The sequence below is a fragment of the Schistocerca piceifrons genome, chromosome 2 (genome assembly GCF_021461385.2).
Source record: "Schistocerca piceifrons isolate TAMUIC-IGC-003096 chromosome 2, iqSchPice1.1, whole genome shotgun sequence".
Classification (NCBI taxonomy): domain Eukaryota; kingdom Metazoa; phylum Arthropoda; class Insecta; order Orthoptera; family Acrididae; genus Schistocerca; species Schistocerca piceifrons.
The window spans coordinates 864,552,873-864,572,619 of NC_060139.1; the positions used below are offsets into that span (position 1 = coordinate 864,552,873).

At 46.3% G+C, this 19,747-nt stretch overlaps 1 non-coding gene across 1 annotated transcript; it reads left to right on the plus strand.

Annotated features, from left to right (window-relative positions):
- Positions 1-18,757: 18,757 nt before the first annotated feature.
- Positions 18,758-18,832, plus strand: Trnas-cga. The gene has a single exon. It is a non-coding gene; the product is annotated as a tRNA-Ser (tRNA).
- Positions 18,833-19,747: the final 915 nt, after the last annotated feature.

The following is a 19,747-nucleotide window of genomic DNA, read 5'->3' on the forward strand; positions in this document are numbered from 1 at the left end:
CGTACCCGACATTTCTTTTTCTGTTTCCTTACTTTGCCGAGTGTTTGGTTCTGTTACACTTCTAATATAATTTGTGGAGTGTCCATTGCTACTCAGAACGCTTTTCAGGTATTGCATTTCGCGTCTGAGGTGCTGCGGCTCACAAATTCGTACTGCTCGCGTTACGAGCGTATTAATCTTTTCTGGCTCGGGTGGTGTTTTGATAGTTGTGCAGGTATCGGTCCATGTGTGTCGGTTTTCGACACAGGCTGTGGCCCAGGTTTTCGCCATCCCTTGGGACCAGAACACCTAGAAATGGCAGTCTTTTGTCCTTTTCTACTTCCATGGTAAATTTTATGTTGGCATGGAGGCTGTTCAAGTGTCTTAGGAAGTCACCGAGCTGTTCTTCACCGTGGCTCCACACAACGAAAGTATCATCAACGTACCTGTACCACACCTTAGGTTTTCAAGTCACCAAGTCCAGTGCCTGTGCTTCGAATTGTTCCATGAAGAAGTTGGCCACCACTGGACTGAGAGGACTACCCATGGCGACGCCTTCCTGCTGTTCGTAGAAATCGCCATTCCACGTGAAACAGCTCGTGGTGAGACATGCATGGAAGAGCTTTGTGATGTCTTGTGGACAATGGAACCGATGTGCTCCAGAGCGTCACTGAGTGGCACTTTCGTAAACAAAGAAACAACATCAAAGCTGACCAGGATCCCGTTAGGAGCAAGTTTCAATTTCATCAGCTTCTCAGTGAAATGTCCGGAGTCCTTTATGTATGTGTCGGTGTTCCCCACGTGTGGCTGGAGCAGAGAGGCCAAGTGTTTTGCCAGTTTATACGTCGGTGAGCCAGGAGCGCTAACAATCGGTCTTAGTGGCACGTTGTTGTTACGTATCTTGGGTAATCCATACAGCAGAGATGGTAGGGCTTCTGTGTTGCGCCGGTTTCTCTGTATGTCTGCCGGCAGAGAAGACGCCTTGATTAATCGATTCGTATTCCGTATGATACGCTACGTCGGATCTGTGCTTAGTTTTCGGTACGTTGTCGGATCTAATAGGTCTCGGATCTTTTGCTCATAATCTTCGGTCTTCATTACGACGGTCGCATTCCCCTTATCGGCAGGCCGTACTAATATACACTTGTCGGCGTTGAGATTCTTAACGACTTGTATCTCTTTTTTCTTCAGGTTGCAAGCTGGTGGTTTTGCTCGGTGCAGTATCCTGGCTGTTTCAGTGCGTATTTCCTCTGCCCTTTCACAAGGAAGGGTCCGAATGGCCGCTTCGGTGTTGGCAATGATGTCCTCCATAGGTACAGTTCGCGGGATGATAGCGAAATTCCTTCCTTTTTGAAGAACAGACACTTCCGCTTCGGTCAATTATCGTTCAGTGATGTTGACCACTGTGTGTGACATGTCGGGAATCGCCTTGTCGCTCTGCTTCCGGCATCTTTGAAACTTTTTCTTCTGTCGCTCGATGCAGCGCTCTAGTTTGTTTTGCATGCTCCTGTGAGTGATGCTGTCGATCTTGTCCCAGTCGTCTCGATGCATTCTGCTACTTAGTTGATACAAAATGTCCAAAAGTTCCTGATCCATTCTTACCAAGTCCCTCTGTGATGTATGAATTCGCTCAGGAAGAAATGCTCGTTCCATTCTGTGGCAGATACGATGTGCTTTGGCTGTGGTGAATAGGCGCTTACATTTCAAGAACTTCGGTGTAACACCTTCACCTCGGCACCGTGACAGAAAGGCGAGAGAGGACATCAATCGCGCTTTCTTCTTCCGTCGTTGGTCAAGGCGTCGGTGCAATCTGCAAATCTCCTCCCCGTAGAGGCGTAATACAAAACTGTTACGGTTTTCGTGGCCACTTTTTGGCAAACTACCTATTGGCTTCTGTTTCGTGTTCTTCGGCTAACGTTAATTTAATGATTTTACTGAACATTAGCGACATTGCAGGTTGGGGCACGTGGAGAAATAGGTCGTGGCAGAGCACGCACAGAATGAGGACCGACCACGTAATAAAATTCGCCGACACGGAAGTTCTGGCTGTAGAGAAGCACTATCAAACGTCCTTGTTCAGAGAAGCTGTAGAAATACAAAATCACTCGAACAGCTTCAATAAGAAAGAGGAAAGCCTTAAGGTAAACGGATCCTGGCTTCCCGTACTGCAGCAAACGACCGTCGCAGGTAGCAAGAGGAGAACTGCACCGGAAATGACCGCGGAGAAGCCCTCGGACGTTGGCGCGCCAGGTACATATAGTCTGCGGCCGCGAGCTCGGCTCCAGTTCACCACCGGCAATGGAGCGTGAAGTTTTGACAATGTCAGCCACTCGTGCTGGCGAAACGTCAGTAAAATCATTAGATGAACGTCGGCCGAAGAACCCAAGACAGAAGCCAATAGGCAGTTTGTCATCATTACATTAGTATTTACTTCATGCGCAGACTAATTATAGCTACTAGGAGTAGTATGTTTTTAGGTTGGTTAGTACTTCCAAGGGTATATGGCAAGAGCAAGCCATTAAGGCTTATTTTCCGCTTGGCAGCAGGTCAGATCTTGAAGTGAGGTCGCTGCGACACAGAATGGTTAGACTACGGATAGAGGCGCAGGCGTAGTCCACTTGTTGGTGCAGTCACAACAGATTGATGCAGAAAACATCAGATCGTAAAGTTTGTGACGTGACAGTGGAGACTCTGTTTGAAAAACCAAACAAAACACTGATGTGTGTACATAATAGGGTAGCACATAAACTAATAACCCGACCACACAGAATCGCACAGACACTTCTCGTACCTTGAGTTAGGAAATAGTTTTTATTCTGCTATGTTCATTTGTTTTTGTAGCAGAAGCACTACCCACATGGACTTTGCGATGACATAGGGACTGCCATCGCTATGTCTTCCGCTAATCTGGAAACATATACATTCGCTGGCAGTAATGTGGTCACTGACAACTTTGTACGCAAAGTACTACGTAGTCTTTTCAGACGAGATTCTGTTCTGCGAAAAGTATCATGTGGAGGCTCTGAGGAGGAATAAAATTGCCAGACCGGTTTGGTCACCATCATGATAACTTGTCGTCTGATGTAATGGTATGGAATGCCATTCGATAGCAAACATCTCTCGTTCCCATAGAAGATAATTTTGACAACGGACATTGCATTTATGATATGTTGAAGCTAGTTGCTGTGCCCTGCTAAGAGCGGACAGTATATTTTGGAAACAGACTTGCCAATTATACAGATCAGAAAGGAAATTCCCTTTAAATTGGAATACGATCAAATTGAAATTCTTCAGTATTAGTGATTGTCAGTAGATAACAGATGCAGTCTTGCTGTTCTCTTACTTTTAATTCATGTTTGCATAGATGTAGCTGTGGCAAATGTTGGAGGCACCGTGAGGCGATTAGCAAGTATGAGCACCAGCTGAGGCCGAAAGAGAGAGCCGCACCCCAGGGAAAAGTTCTTAGGAACGCAGCAGGGGATGGTCTGATGGATCACTTGCCCCCAGACAGAGGCTGTTGCCGCGCACAGGCGCCACAGGAAGTTGGGCCATCGTGTAGCATCTCCCGTAGACAGACGCCTAGCGAAATCGTTTTACGACCAGGAAATGGAATGAGAATTCGGCTTCTTTTTCTGGAACACACCTTTGTACACAAGATGGCACAAGCACTCGAAACTAAAGATCTCTGTGATGCATTGGGGACGCTCGGTCCTCGGGGTCTGAAGTTGTGGGAGACCGCAGTGCTCTCTCTGACTTTGCAGAGAAACGATCTTTATTTGATGTGAAACCTCCCGTTATTGACTTACATAAATAAAATAAGTTACAAAGAGACAACGGATGGTGACGAGTCAGAGCACCTCATTGGCCTCACTGGCCTTTGGTTAACCAGTCAGGGGAAGGAGACGAGTTTTTATTACGAGTAGTTTGATCGATCAGCGCTCAGAAGATTCGGTGCTACCGAATGCCACGAGAAATGGAAAATGCAGTAATGTGAGGTTTCATATAACTTAACTTTCGACTTGAATTGAGTAGAGGAAGTAGAGTTCTAAATTCAAGATCCAGAGTCTACGCCGTCCGACACTTAGAGCTGTTGCAGAGGCTCCTGACCCGATGCATTGGGGACTTACATACATTTCGGGCTTATTAGCAGGTGGCGCGGTTCGTTGGTTCCACCAACGGTCGATTCTACACCCACATGACGCGTAACCTGCAGTTCTAGGGTGAGGTCACGCCACAGCCATGAGACGTGTATGCGAATGAGAGTCACATCTTCGTAATCCGATTATTTCCAGTTTCACTCTGAAGATCTGCATTTTGACACTAATGAACAGTTTACTTTTTAACTTCGCCCGTACTCAGAAAATGTAACAGACCTACTAAGGAGACCGCCTACACTACGCTTGTCCGCCCACTTTTAGAATACCGTTGCGCGGTGTGGGATCCTTACCAGATAGGACTGACTGAGTACATCGAAAAAATTCAAAGAAAGGTAGCACGTTTTGTATTGTCGCGAAATATGGGAGAGTGTCACAGAAATGATACAGGATTTGGGATGGACTTCATTAAAAGAAAGGCGTTTCTCATTGCGACGGAATCTTCTCACGAATTTCCAATCACCAACTTTCTCCTCCGAATGTGAAAATATTTTGTTGACGCCGACTTACATAGGCAGGAACGATCACAGAGATAAAATAAGGGAAATCAGAGCTCATACGGAAAGATATAGGTGTTCATTCTTCCCGCACGCTATACGAGATTGGAATAATAGAGAATTGTGAAGGTGGTTCGATGAACCCTCTGCCAGGCACTTAAATGTGGTTTGCAGAGTATCCATGTAGATGTAGATGTGACGTTTTCCTTTCTATAGTATGAGTTATATCCATTACCCTTACGATAAATAGTAGGCTTCCTGTGATTATAAGTAAATTTCTTGTTAGAACATTAGCTTTCCTCCCCGACCACTACGTCAGGTATGTCAAGAACATCAAAGTTGCCACAGGTTGCCATCAGTTGTTTATTTGGCTATGATTTAATCATGTTAATGTTGCCACAGATGGCCTCAGTTTAATATTAATTTTGCTGCAATAAATCAAGTCGTAACTCTTGTTTCATTTAATATTCATAAGCTCTCCCGTCACAATATTTATTTATATGTTTTAACGACGCCTACCAGAATCCAGTTTATTAACCTGGAGCGTCAGGCCCCATTGAGTGGAGAGAAGAATAAAATACAAAACGACCGCTCACGTTATCTGTGAGTTCCCTGTGACGTTATAATTGAACAAGGTAATACCATACCGCACGTTTCCCATGCGGTTCTGACCTACCTCCATGACACAGAGGTTTCAACTATTACACTGACCAACATATTCCCCAGATGTGTCATCCACTGAAAACAGCTGGCTAGGTGTTATCGACACACTTGCACCACTATAACTGGCGAACACTGCCACAGAGTGGAAGCATCACTGGGTGACGTATCTTACCTGTCTTCAAAGCTCAGCTCAAATCGATACCCCGACGGGCTAGAGCCAGAGGTGGCACCTCTGAGCACAAGATTTCTTTCCCTGTTTATTCCAAATGATCTATAAATCTCTTGTGTTGTTCCTACTGTGTTGTCTGCCATCAGTTAGTGAATTTTGTTATGTACTAACCGTCTTGCTGTTGAAATTTTAATGGCTAGTGGTGTATACATACAACTGTGAACAAGTAATAGAAGTAGTAAGCTGACACAGGCGAAGAAAACTTTTTGAATAGAACATTCTAATGATATCAGAGTTTGATATGGCAACGGCGAATAATTTCCCTCTAGTGTTCACCAGAAGCCAAGCACTGTATGGTTTATGGATCATCTGATGCACCATATGAAATGTGCTGTAGTACAGTGTCAAAAACTGTACTGAAGTACGAAATATTAACCATTGCAAGTGAGGAAATGTGTCTACTGAACCTTGTCAGAAAACAGGGAAAAGATAATGTTACAACTACCAATGCATGCTGGAATTTTTTCCTTGGCGCTGGTAGGTGTATTAAAGCGGAAGATCTATATACGCAGGCTATGTACTCGTAATATTCAAAGCATATCAAAGATCAGAATGAGATTTTCACTCTGCAGCGGAGTGTGCGCTGATATGAAACTTCCTGGCAGATTAAAACTGTGTGCCCGACCGAGACTCGAACTCGGGAACCTTTGCCTTTCGCGGGCAAGTGCTCTACCATCTGAACTACCGAAGCACGACTCACGCCCGGTACTCACAGCTTTACTTCTGCCAGTATGGTAGAGCACTTGCCCGCGAAAGGCAAAGGTCCCGAGTTCGAGTCTCGGTCGGGCACAAAGTTTTAATCTGCCAGGAAGTTTCATATTAAAGATGATTTTGAGGTAGTATTTAGGAAAATATGGATATCTTAATACAGAATTAGAAAAGATTCTGGAAGTTCGAAGACTCCCATTAGTACTCAATCCGAGGATTGAAGTCTAGCAGACTTCCAGTGTTCACGTCCTTCTGCCGTCTTCTTCATTTCTGTGCGGGAGCTACTGCGGGCGTCTTTTATAATTACGAGTGCGTGCTGAAAATTACTGGCTCCAAATTTTTAATGTGAAAATATTCACATAAAAATTTCCGTGATGTCTCAATAGATGATCAACAATCCAAATTCTGCTTGTATTATTCCATAGGCATTTCTCACCCACTCTTGGAACTACAACTTCTACATCTACATCTACATTTATACTCCGCAAGCCACCCAACGGTGTGTGGCGGAGGGCACTTCACGTGCCACTGTCATTACCTCCCATTCCTGTTCCAGTCGCGTATGGTTCGCGGGAAGAACGACTGTCTGAAAGCCTCCGTGCGCGCTCGAATCTCTCTAATTTTACATTCGTGATCTCCTCGGGAGGTATAAGTAGCGGTAAGCAATATATTCGATACCTCATACAAAAACGCACCCTCTCGAAACCTGGCGAGCAAGCTACACCGCGATGCAGAGCGCCTCTCTTGCAGAGTCTGCCACTTGAGTATATTAAACATCTCCGTAACGCTATCACGGTTACCAAATAACCCTGTGACGAAACGCGCCTCTCTTCTTTGGATCTTCTCTATCTCCTCCGTCAGACCGATCTGGTACGGATCCCACACTGATGAGCAACACTCAAGTATAGGTCGAACGAGTGTTTTGTAAGCCACCTCTTTTGTTGATGGACTACATTTTCTAAGCATTCTCCCAATGAATCTCAACCTGGTACCCGCCTTACCAACAATTAATTTTATATGATCATTCCACTTCAAATCGTTCCGCACGCATACTCCCTGATATTTTACAGAAGTAACTGCTACCAGTGTTTTTTCCGCTATCATATAATCATACAATAGAGGATCCTTCTTTCTATGTATTCGCAATACATTACATTTGTCTATGTTAAGGGTCAGTTGCCACTGCCTGCACCAAGTGCCTATCCGCTGCAGATCTTCCTGCATTTCGCTACAATTTTCTAATGCTGCAACTTCTCTGTATACTACAGCATCATCCGCGAAAAGCCGCATGGAACTTCCGACACTATCTACTAGGTCATTTATATATATTGTGAAAAGCAATGGTCCCGTAACACTCCCCTGTGGCACGCCAGAGGTTACTTTAACGTCTGTAGACGTCTCTCAATTGATAACAACATGCTGTGTTCTGTTTGCTAAAAACTCTTCAATCCAGCCACATAGCTGGTCTGATATTCCGTAGGCTCTTACTTTGTTTATCAGGCGACAGTGTTGTAACTGCACATCCCAAAAGGATTCATCTAACCGCACTCCAAACAGTATTTCTAGAATTCTGTACCGTATTTCTAGGCTGATACTTTTTAGGTTAATTTTTTGTTCATTTTATTGAAGATACTTTTTGAGTGCGCAGTTATGCTTCTTAATTCTTCTTCGATCCTTCCATCTCTTGTTTCGATATCGAATGACTGACGAATTAGAAAAAGCGAAGTAACTGTTGGACAACACGTTTGGGACGTGCAGGGGGCCTGCATCGTCTTCCGTGTGTTACAGCATTCTCTTTCACTGAGAAACCATGATAGAAATGAAAATAATAAAACCACTTGCGATTTTGTACAGCTGAGGTACAAGTAGACAAAATCAGCCTTTGGATCAGTTGAAATGATGGGAAATGGCCCCAGATTAACTGGTTTATCAAACATTGACATTTCGTAAACATGAAGTTGGCTTAGCTTACGAAGTGACAGCAGACATGTACAGGTGACGCAGGCACCCGGGCTCTTTGTGTGTCGGGGGGTTTAACTTAAGGTGAACTCAGAAGCTTCCCTTGGTTTCCAAATAAAAGTATGCGTATATATGCTGTGATAACTACCCTGATGTTAAAGTACAATCTCAGTATTCTGAAGTAGTTGATGTTTTCATACTATAAAATTACAGCCAATGAGGGGGGCAGTCAAAAGAAAACCAAACACCAGCACTTCTGGACCACGAAATGGTTCCATTCAGAACAGATCCACAACCATACTGTTGTAACGGCGACCGGAACATCTACATCTACATTTATACTCCGCAAGCCACCCAACGGTGTGTGGCGGAGGGCACTTTACGTGCCACTGTCATTACCTCCCTTTTCTGTTCCAGTCGCGTATGGTTCGCGGGAAGAACGACTGTCTGAAAGCCTCCGTGCGCGCTCGAATCTCTCTAACTTTACATTCGTGATCTCCTCGGGAGGTATAAGTAGGGGGAAGCAAGATATTCGATACCTCATCCAGGCACTTTACGTGCCAATGTCATTACCTCCCTTTTCTGTTCCAGTCGCGTATGGTTCGCGGGAAGAACGACTGTCTGAAAGCCTCCGTGCGCGCTCGAATCTCTCTAATTTTACATTCGTGATCTCCTCGGGAGGTATAAGTAGGGGGAAGCAATATATTCGATACCTCATCCAGAAACGCACCCTCTCGCAACCTGAACAGCAAGCTACACCGCGATGCAGAGCGCCTCTCTTGCAGAGTCTGCCACTTGAGTTTGCTAAACATCTCCGTAACGCTATCACGGTTACCAAATAACCCTGTGACGAAACGCGCCACTCTTCTTTGGATCTTCTCTATCTCCTCCGTCAACCCGATCTGGTACGGATCCCACACTGATGAGCAATACTCAAGTATAGGTCGAACGAGTGTTTTGTAAGCCACCACGTTTGTTGATGGCCTACATTTTCTAAGGACTCTCCCAATGAATCTCAACCTGGTACCCGCCTTACCAACAATTAATTTTATATGATCGTTCCACTTCAAATCGTTCCGCACGCATACTCCCAGATATTTTACAGAAGTGGCTGCTACCAGTGTTTGTTCCGCTATCATATAATCATACAATAAAGGATCCTTCTTTCTATGTATTCGCAATACATTACATTTGTCTATGTTAAGGGTCAGTTGCCACTCCCTGCACCAATTGCCTATCCGTTGCAGATCTTCCTGCACTTCGCTACAATTTTCTAATGTTGCAACTTCTCTGTATACTACAGCATCATCCGTGAAAAGCCGCATCGGTCGCGGGGTTGTAGTAACGGAAACGCGGCGGGACCGCGGAGCGGCCCGCGAACAACAACACAACGGGAGAGGACGGACACGACCAAAGAAGGACCTTGCGACACAAAACAAGAACAGACAACAGAGTCACAAACCAAACCAGAGCACCACGTCAATTCGAAAACACGAAAGTCAATACGCTGTCTAATGCGAGGTTAGACTGGCAGGATGAGCGACAGGCAGGCGCTTAAGTACTCAATCGGGGACGCCGCTATTGGCTTCCGCCTCCATGATTTCTACCTCACCATTTATGGCCGTCCTACCCACCTCACTCCTACCCTCAAATACCTTGGCCTCACACTGGACCGCTACCTCACCTGGATCCGTCCCCCCATCCCCTTACCATCCAATACAAAGCTCACAACTGCCTCCGCCTCCTGAAACTCCTGTCCGGTCGGATGTGGGGGTCTGCATCCTTCCACCATCCTTCACATCTACAAATCCTTCATCCGCGCCATCCTCTGTTATGCCAGCCTAGCGCGGATTTCCGCCCCTCCCTGGTTCTATAAAGCCCTCCAAATCCTTGAACGCCATGCGCTCTGCCTCGCCTTCTGCATCAGCCTTCCGTCCCCCAAGTGCATCCTCTACAACCTCATCCCCTTCCCCTACCTTCTCCTTTTCCTTGAACACATCTGCACACTATATATTGTCCGTTGCCTTGATCCCCCTCACTCCCTGTTGTCTCCCTTCCTCTCCAACCCCAACCAGTTGCCGCGCCTTTACCGTTGTGTCCCACCCTCTCTCCATCTCCTTTCCCAACGCAACTTCCACCATCTACCCCTCCCGGATGATGAGCTTCGCCCTGACATCTACCCTTCCTACCAACTCTAACCCCACCTTCCTCCTGCCTCCTCAGGGCTCCCTCTCCTCCCCCTCCCTCCTCCTGAGCAGCTTCCCCCTCCTACTCCCATCCCTCTCTTGTGCCCCTTTCAGTGTCTCTGCACTTCCTCCTGCCCTGTCTTCCCTCATCATCTCCCACTCCACATGTCTCCTGCCTCTTCGTGTACCCACCGATGCCCCTACTCTCTTCATCCTGCCGCTTCCCCTGCTTCCCCTTGTTCTTCCCTCCTTTTCCACCGTCTCGACCTTTCCTGTGGCAGGTACCACCTGCCAGTTTTATTCTTCATTGTGTGTGCTATGAGTGGGTTTTAAGTGTGTTGTTCTGGAGTGTTTTTAATACTGTGGCTGACTTTTAACCTGTGCATATCCATTCAATGTCTTCTCTGTGTTTTAAGAATCGCCAACTATGTTTTTTTTAACTTTCTAGTGACTTTTTTTAACTGTTCCCCATGAACACCTCCATATCAGTCTACTTTTACCTCCATTTTCTTCCATTACTCTGTTTTATGTTCCGTCTTTTTATCGCCTTCTGTATGTATTATTTTATTCTTGTTTTAGTTGTCGTGTCACTCGGCCGAAGAGCGGCGGATTGTGCCGCTGACAGCCCTCCCCTGCCCATATGGGGCCGGGGAATGAAATCACAATAAAGAAAAAAAACCTCTATTGGCCGCTGCAACCACGTGTTTCACTGTGGCACCTCACTCTAAATGCAGGCCAGGAGGCGCGCGCCGCCACAGCTTACGGCGCGATGGTGCAGAGACCTCTATGGGTCTTTGACGTCCATGACGTCTGACGGGGATTCAAATTCCGCAGTGCGGGGTACAAGACATACCCACTCTTGCATTTTCTCGTCCAATTGAAACTGGTGTCCACCCATATCTCTCTTCAGATGTGAAAATCGCAAAGTGAAAATCCTGCCTGTACAGAGGATTTTGCAGGGTTTCCCAGCCAAATCGTTGAAGCGTAGCCTTCGTCTGATTGGCAACATGGGAGCGGGCATTTTCGGGCAACAGAATGATTCCGCCCGACAACATTCCAGCAGCCTGAGGCAAACGATAAAGCCCATAGTGGAAACATTCTACATCTCGACCGCCGAAGAAATCCAGAGTTCAGGTAAGATGATGATAACCTCCTTCTCAGAGTAAAGGGGTCCTCTGCTCAACTAATTCCTCAAGAGTGGAACCACAATCAATGTGCAGCACTTACGAGAAACTGCGATGGCCTCTAAAGTCTGTGAAGCAAGCTAGGGGGCGCTCTGCGGCAAGTCGATAGTATACAAATACTTCGTAGCACACTATTCGCTGCACATTGTTGACCATGTGGCCCCGCAGATGATTATCTAATAGTACTGTTCTCAGGTTGAGACAACTTCATCGACAATCGCGATTGAAGTGCACATCGAATTTGGACCGTTCATCAATGGAAATGTGTTGCTTGTTTCGATGAATTCTGTTTCTTGTTACACCAGGTCGATAATCGTTTCCAGATATGCCGTCATCGAGGCGAATACCTGCTTGAAACATTCACCACTCCACGGGCTCTGAGTAGCGTGAGCACTATTATGTGGACAGTGTTAAGGTATGACGAACATTCATCTTTGCTTCCATGGGATCTGTGGTAGTACTCGAAAGCATCATGACAGTAATGGAGAATGTGAACAATATTGCAGAACAGCTGTATCCCTTTATGCGACCGCGATGACGTCTGCCATTAGGATAACTGTCCTTGTTACAAAGCTATAATCGTGGTACTTTATTTTGATGAGTCAGCTAAAGAAGATGTACATGAAATTCAACTGGTCTGTAGCCTTCAGAACACATCAGGGACGCTATCTGGCGCTAGCTCTAAGCGTACAAACGGACGGTCCATTACGTAGCCGATGTGGATCAACTGGTGCTACATATCTCTGGGAACATGCCAAGGATTTGCCGAATTTATGATATGCAGATTCGTTACATCGAAAGGTGGACCAACATGCTCTTAAGTTGGTTCTCATAATGTTTTGATCATCAGTGTATACTGTGTACGTGTGACTGTAGATCAACGAAAATACTTATCGCTCATGTAATTAGGGGTTCCTCTCTTTGACGTTCATTTTCTGCCGACACTATACACGTAACATCTGGGTGCCCGAATTTTGGTTTAAACTGTACAGTCAGTTACAACGTTTAATGTCATTAATCTTATGGTATTAATTTACTAAGATCTCGTCTCGTAACACTAGTGCTCATCAATGGTTATCAAGACAGACAATGGAAACATTACTACTGCCTTGTTCGACATCAATGTGCAATAATAACCACACACAAATGGCAGATGACAGCACTATAAGTCAGGAGCATATAATGCGTGTTGGGGGTGGGGGGGGGGACGCAGAAAACAGTGCAGTCGTTCTCATAATGGGGAAAAGGAACGATTTATTTGGCGTCCGAAAGGTCATGATAATTGGTTTCATGGCCAAGGATGGAAGTGTTTCCGGAACGGCTGAGTTTGTTACCCGTTCGCGTGTCACGGTGGTTAAAGTATACCGTGCAGACGAAATTGATGCCATACGAAACCGACGTCAAGGCAACTGTCCTGATCCGTGGACCATGCATGCCAGAAGTGAACCGCGGCAGCGTAGATGTGTACGCACGAACAGACGTGCAATTGCTGAGAAACTAATCGCCCAGGTGAACCAAGGGGCTACCAACAGGGCCTCCTCAATGACCATTCAGCGAACCATTCTGAGAACGGGCTTCCACAGCAGGAGCCTGGTTGATGCACCCATGCTGGCTGCTGTTCACAGGCGACGAATGCTGGAATCAGCAAGCCGTTAGTGCAACTGAACTTCACCACTGAGTAGCGGTAGCTGGGCTCTTCAGGTTTATTATATTTTATGCTCTATGGGCCTGAAATATCTGAATACAAACACCCATCAAGAATCGTCAGAAAGTTTTTCTATGTCTGTCCATTTAATTGGAGGGCTGAGGTACTTCGGCCTTTCACTCCTTAAGGTGTCATTTATTATATGTCTACCAATTTTGGTGCTTCTGTGCGCCGTATTCGGCCTTAGGTGACGGTGCGGGGGTTATCACCACGATTCCTTAGTGGCAACCATCTATCACAGACTACCTGCTACGGCAACGGAGAGACACTATTGGCCATTAAAACTGCTACCCCATGAAGAAATGCAGATGATAAACGGGTATTCATTGGACAAATATATTATACTAGAACTGACATGTCATTGCATTTTCACGCAATTTGGGTGCATTGATCCTGAGAAATCAGTACTCAGAACAACCACCTCTGGCCGTAATAACTGCCTTGATACGCCTGGACATTGAGTCAAACAGAGCTTGGATGGCATGTACAGGTACAGCTGCCCATGCAGCTTCAGCACCATACCACAGTTCATCAAGACTAGTGACTAGCGTATTGTGACGAGCCAGTTGCTCAGCCACCATTGACCAGACGTTTTCAATTGGTGAGTGATCTGGAGAATGTGCTGGCCAGGGCAGCAGTCGAACATTTTCTGTGTCCAGAAAGGCCCGTACAGGACCTGTAACATGCGGTCGTGCACTATCCTGCTGAAATGTAGGGTTTCGGAGCGATCGAATGAAGGGTAGAGCCACGGGTCGTAACACATCTGACATGTAATGTCCACTGTTCAAAGTGCCGTCAATGTGAAAAAGAGGTGACCGAAACGTGTAACCAATGGCACCCCATACCATCACGCCGGGTAATACGCCAGTATGGCGATGACTAATACACGTTTCCAATGTGCTTTCACCGCCGGACACCACGTGCTAGGTGGTAGCCTTTAAATCGGCCGCGGTCCGTTAGTATACGTCGGACTCGCGTGTCGCCACTATCAGTGATTGCAGACCGAGTGCCGCCACACGGCAGGTCTAGTCAGACTCCCTAGCACTCGCCCCAGTTGTACAGCCGACTTTGCTAGCGATGGTTCACTGTCTTACATACGCTCTCATTTGCCGAGACGACAGTTTAGCATAGCCTTCAGCTACGTCATTTGCTTCGACCTAGCAAGGCGCCATATTGAGTTACTATTCTGAACAGATAATATTGTGAAACATGTACAGTCAAGAGCGACGTTCATCATTAATGGATTGAAGTAAAGTATCAAACTAATTACGTCCGCTTTCTGAATTCTAATTCCTTGTCATGTTCCAGACCTCACGTCAATATAGTCCTTCCCTCCTCACGCCAGCCTGCGTGAGCTAAAACGCGTGCATTTCGGCCTCCTCTAGTAACACGGTGTTGGCTCTTCAGCCAACACAACACTTCCAATGTGGGTTCACAGCGATGTCGCTAAACACGGATACGACCATCATGATGCTGTAAACAGAACCTGGATTCATCCGAAACAATGACGTTTTGCCATTCGTGCACTCAGGTTCTTCGTTGAGTGCACCATCGCTGGCGCTCTTGTCTTTGATGCAGCGTCAAGGGTAACCGTAGCCATGGTCTCCGAGCTGATAGTCCATGTTGCTGCAAACGTCGTCGAACTGTCCGTGCAGATGGTTGTTGTCTTGCAAACGTACCCATCTGTTGACTCAGAGATCGAGACGTGGCTGCACGATCCGTTACAGTCATGCGGATAAGATGCCTGTCATCTCGACTGCTAGTGATACGAGGCCGTTGGGATCCAGAACGGCGTTCCGTATTACCCTCCTGAACCCCCCGATTCCATATTCTGCTGACGGTCATTGGATCTCGACCAACGCGAACAGCAGTATCGCGATACGATAAACCGCAATCGCGATAGGCTACAGTCCGACCTTTATCAAAGTCGGAAACGTTATGGTACGCATTTCTACTCAGCACGTAGTAGGTGTCGCCGCCGGCGCCAACCTTTTGTGAATGCTCTGAAAAGCCGGCCGTGGTGGTCTCGCGGTTCTAGGCGCGCAGTCCGGAACCGCGCGACTGCTACGGTCGCAGATTCGAATCCTGCCTCGGGCATGGATGTGTGTGATGTCCTTAGGTTAGTTAGGTTTAAGTAGTTCTAAGTTCTAGGGGACTGATGACCACAGCTGTTAAGTCCCATAGTGCTCAGAGCCATTTGAACCATTTTGCTCTGAAAAGCTAATCATTTGCAAATCACTGCATCTTCTCCCTGTCGGTTAAATTTCGCGTCTGTAGCACGTCATCTTTGTGGTGTAGCAATTTTAATGGCCAGTAGTGTAATATCGCAGTTACAGGTAGCCTGCGAAAACCAATTACAGATGTTGGGCAGTGATGAATCGTGTATCAGGATGGTGTTAACTCCCTCAGGGTCAGCTAAGTCCTGAAGATGGTGCACTGAAGCGTCGAAACTGATAGCCATATAATAAATGACATCGTAGGCGTTGCATTTTACTACATCGTCGGAATGGTCCAGGCCACACGACGGAGCATTATGGCCTGAAGAAAGTCTTCGTGACATTCCTTCGGTGATCCCGTCGTTTTGGAAGACACGGTGGATCAACACAAATATCCATCTACCACTGGGAACCATGTCAATTCATATATGTAGTTTGTTTCTCCGCAGCACTATGGTACCTACGGATAGGATAATGCAACGTGTCAAAACTAAGAGGTGATTTGAAGAGCAGCAGGATGAATTTACCTTACTTTCCTAGTCACCAGACTCCCCGAATTTAAACCGAATCGAAAATTTGTGGGACAACTACGATCAGGCTGGACGCACCACAGATCCTAATAGCGCAACTGGCCATAGCAGCTGGCCGCGGTGGCCGTGCGGTTCTAGGCGCTGCAGTCCGGAACCGCGGGACTGCTACGGTCGCAGGTTCGAATCCTGCCTCGGGCATGGATGTGTGTGATGTCCTTAGGTTAGTTAGGTTTAAGTAGTTCTAAGTTCTAGGGGACTGATGACCTAAGATGTTAAGGCCCATAGTGCTCAGAGCCATTTGAACCATTTTTTTTTTTTTTGGCCATAGCATTAGAGTCGACATACCTCCTAGTCCCTGACGGTATCTTCCAGAATCTCACTGACACTCCGCGCTGGAAAATGTGGTTATTCAGGCTTTTGACAGGTGTATTTATGCTACTAACACTATTAACTAGATTAGCGCAATTTTCTGAGTTGCCAGATTGTTCCACAGGTTCAGAGCATACGCCTTCTGGGCGTAATCCTTCCTGCCACGGTGCATCTGTCCACTTTACTGTAGCACTTTCTTAACTGTTTTCAGTTAGTCACTCCACGATGATTTTGTTACGAACCTCCTGACGGAGGTTCGAGTTCTCCCTCGGGCATGGGTGTGTGTGTTTGTCCTTAGGATAATTTAGGTTAAGTAGTGCGTAAGCTTAGTGACTGATGACCTTAGCAGTTAAGTCCCATAAGATTTCACACACATTACAACATTTTTTTGTAACGAACCAAATCAGGACTCTTCGTCTTGATGTATGTGGCTTTCTATTGATGAAGAGTTGAATACTTGATGGATCGTTCCAGTTATGAAGAAATGTGGCCATCTGCAAACATTGTATGATCTTGACTGGTCGCTGTACAGACAGATGTCGTCTACTATAATAAAAAGAGGGAAGATTTATCTGCAAATTCCGGTGATGGTTGTAGATGTAAGTAATCATGGGGAGCGGCAGAGGTGCAGCGTACTAGGGGGAAGAGTTGTTTTCCACGGATACTACAGCCGTGTTTTCACTGGTGAGGGAGAATAGAAGTGTCTTGGGTGTTTGCGACAATCTCTGCGCCTTAGGGTGTTAGACCGATCCATTCTTGCAAGTCAGTAATGGCTGTACGAGGAAGCGAAAGAGGTTTTACCTGGCACATTTTTGAAGTAAGTATCGTTTCAAAATAATGTAAAACAAAGATAATATTGTAAGAACGTTTTTACGTGATAATCTGGACTTTCATTTACTTTTGGATACTTGTGAATATAATTTACACCTATATAAAGCCACTTGCCGAACCGTAAGACGAGTTCCTGAAATCATTCTTCAGAAAAATCTGCCACCTGAATTTTTACACAGTTTTGTACTGTCGTTTTGACATTCTTATCACCGCGCGGAGTGGCCACGTGGTTTGAGGCGCCATGTCACTCCCGCCGGAAGTTCGAGTCCTCCCTCGGGGACGGGTGTGGTTCAAATGGCTCTGAGCACTATGGGACTTAACATCTATGGTCATCAGTCCCCTAGATCTTAGAACTACTTAAACCTAACTAACCTAAGGACAGCACACAACACCCAGTCATCACGAGGCAGAGAAAATCCCTGACCCCGCCGGGAATCGAATCCGGGAACCAGGGCGCGGGAAGCGAGAACGCTACCGCACGACCACGAGGATGGGTGTGTGTGCTGTTCTTGGCATAAGTTAGCTTAAGTAATGTGTAAGTCTAGGAGCGATGAGCTCAGAAGTTTGGTCCCTTAGGAATTCACACACATCTGTTGTTATCTTCCTCGTAAAGCTGACACGCAAGGTCCTTCTTTAAGTGAAAGAACAAATGATAGCCACAAGGCGTTTGCTCACCGGCTATGAGGCGGGCAATGAAGTTGTTCACAACCGCGCGGTGTGATGAGTGCTGGAGTGCAGTGAATCACAAGTGATGGCTGTTGTCGTGTAGCAAAACGCACTACAGACCATGCCGATCCTCTTGCTTTGAACTGCACGGCGCAGGTTCTTCCCACAAAAACTGTCTGCGCTAACTGTGGTACCCTGAGGGAGAAAGTTGTCAAGGAGAGCACCCTTTTCGTCCAAAAAGAGAATAGTAATTAGAATAGAATAGCATAGGAAAAAGACTTAGGCAGCGGCTCCAAAAAGTTCGTTCGGAGATCCAGAATGAGATTTTCACTCTGCAGCGGAGTGTGCGCTGATATGAAACTTCCTGGCAGATTAAAACTGTGTGCTCGACCGAGACTCGAACTAGGGACCTTTGCCTTTCGCGGGGAAGTGCTCTACCAACTGAGCTACCGAAGCGCGACTCACGCCCGGTACTCACAGCTTTACGTCTGCCAGTACCTCGTCTCCTACCTTCCAAACTTTACAGAAGCTCTCCTGCGAACCTTGCAGAACTAGCACTCCTGAAAGAAAGGATATTGCGGAGACATGGCTTAGCCACAGCCTGGGGGATGGTTCCAGAATGAGATTTTCACTCTGGAGCGGAGTGTGCGCTGATATGAAACTTCCTGGCAGATTAAAACTGTGTGCCCGACCGAGACTCGAACTCGGGACCTTTGCCTTTCGCCGGCAAGTGCTCTACCAACTGAGCTACCGAAGCACGACTCACGCCCGGTACTCACAGCTTTACGTCTGCAAGGTTCGCAGGAGAGCTTCTGTAAAGTTTGGAAGGTAGGAGACGAGGTACTGCAGACGTAAAGCTATGAGTACCGGGCGTGAGTCGTGCTTCGGTAGCTCAGTTGGTAGAGCACTTGCCCGCGAAAGGCAAAGGTCCCGAGTTCGAATCTCGGTCGGGAACACAGTTTTAATCTGCCAGGAAGTTTCGTTTGGAGATGCTTCCCTACCTTCACTCAATCACTAGAATTAGAAATCAGATTATGTCACGCAGAGGCGAATGGCTCAACGTGTACTATCGAGACCCGCGGTTTTGGAATGACAGAAAGTTCTTGATCCAATTTAACTTTTTCAATATTTTGTTAAGTTTTGAAGAACCTAAGAATATACTAGGATTCAATAAAAATTCCTTTGTACAATTTCCAAAAATCGGTCCATTTAGTTATCTAGGTGTCGGTTCATCGATAAAAACAAATGTAAACCTAAAATTCCAAAACACAGTGCACATCATTTTTCGTGAAGTTGTTTAGTGGAAAGCGTCTGGGGAATGTTCGGTGCCTCCAATCCATGGACTTTTGTTCTGCTTCCGAAGTAACTTAAGCAACTCATGTCTTGTCACTAGTGACAGTTTCGCTTCAAAACTTATTTCTTTCAACACAGTACCTCTCGAAAAAAGTTATTGCACTGTCTGAATAATTAGCTTCATGTTGCAAATTTCTGGCTGGTTCCGGGATTTTCTCTGCCCACGGACTGGGTGTTTGTGTTGTCCTCATCATTTCTTCATCATTTTTGGAAGTGGCTAGATCGGACTGCGTAAAGATTGGAACTTTGTACAGGCGCTGTAGACCGCGTAGTTGAGCGCCCCACAAACCAGTCATCATCATCATCATCATCATCATCATCATCATCGTGGTGCGAATCAGTCTGCATTTTTTAAACTCAGTTTGCGGACAACTTCCGACAGTGCAAGTGTTCTATTTCAGTGTCATACAGAATACATCCTGAAACGTGAGATAGTGTAGCATCTGTATTCTCGAAGTTTTATGGACTTCCTGTAGTAGAACATCATCCGGTTACTTCCTGCGCTCACTGGCATAGTA